The sequence below is a fragment of the Chenopodium album genome, chromosome 16 (genome assembly GCF_948465745.1).
Source record: "Chenopodium album chromosome 16, dcCheAlbu1.1, whole genome shotgun sequence".
In the NCBI taxonomy this organism is placed as follows: Eukaryota; Viridiplantae; Streptophyta; class Magnoliopsida; order Caryophyllales; family Amaranthaceae; genus Chenopodium; species Chenopodium album.
The window spans coordinates 38,266,008-38,267,451 of NC_137849.1; positions in this window are offsets into that span (position 1 = coordinate 38,266,008).

Genomic DNA, 1,444 nt, shown 5'->3' on the forward strand with positions numbered 1-1,444 from the left:
TTAATTCAATAATTCTATAAAAGTTGAAAGTGCAACAAGTCCAATTCATCTTTAATGCTGATAGATGTAAGTATGAAACAGTCCAATTCATGTTTGCTGCTATTTCTAACAAAATGACGAGGTCAAAGATACATGTACGTACGTAAGTACGTAACAAATAAATGGTCAAACCAACTTTTCTTCAAGTAGACTTCACCGGATTTTTGACTCTTTCTAATTGAAGAAATTGATCATTTGATCGATACTAGATTACTATATTCTTTATTCTATACAGACTTTCGTTAAATCTTATACAAGTGAATTGATCATTTGATCGTCCGAGTCGTATCAGGGAAAAAAAAAAATACACAACTTCTCCAAATTTTATATAAGTGAATTTTATTTATATATATATAAAAGAATTGACCATTGGTTGCTCACTTAGGTCACTTCAATCTTATAAGAAGTAATTTCAATCACAATAATTTCAATTCAGCAATATTAAGGTGAAAAAAAGTATTTTAGAACTTGTTCTGATTTACTGAATTGAACTGAAGTGAAATGAAACGAATATTTTATGAGAGAATAAAATTAGTAATTGAACTGAACTAAACTGATTAGTGCTGAACTGAACTGAACTAAAATTAAGCTAAAGAGAACACGCCCTTACTCTTTTATCTTTTAAAAATTGTTTGGGCTAAGTCCATTGTCCTAAGCCCATTGACCTGGAATTACGAAAATACCCCTCCATTATCCAGCCCATCATTAGTCAGCACCAAGTACGGATTTACCCCTAATCTATCCAACTAAGTACAACTTCTGCCACCAGAAAGTACATCTATAAATAGCTCTCCAATCATTAGCAATGGTAACTTTTTCCTAATTCTCTAATTCTCTCTCTATTTTCTCTCTCTACTTTCTCTCTCTAAAGTACGATCGCTGACTTAAGCATCGGAGGGGCTTTCCCGGGTCACACCCCCGGGGTAGTTAACCTTCTCTCTTTTGCAGGCCTAGCTCTCGGACAGCAAGGCATAGCGGAGGGAAATTCGGACATTACTAGGACTTTGCCTTAAGACATCTTGACATTATTACCGTAACTCCGAGGAATACTCTAAGACTCCCAGGAGCAACTCTGTTTTCCAGAAACAGGTGGCGCCGTCTGTGGGGATAAGTAACAAAAAGTCATGGTGAACACTAGGCGTCCCCGCAGTACATACCAAGATGCTACTAGGCGAGCTCCTATTCTCTCGGCTAGGCATGCTCATGTAGTCGAGGAGATAATACCCCAGGCTCGCAGTGACCCCGTCGGGGAAGTGACTAGCCCCCAGGTGGTCACCCGCCGAGACTTGGATCAACTGGCTCTCCAAATCAACAAAAACTTGGAAGAAAGCCTCAGGGCACTTGTCAACCCGGGCGGGGGGTAAGGCGGGTTAGGGAACGCTCAACAGCTTAACCCCCAACCTCA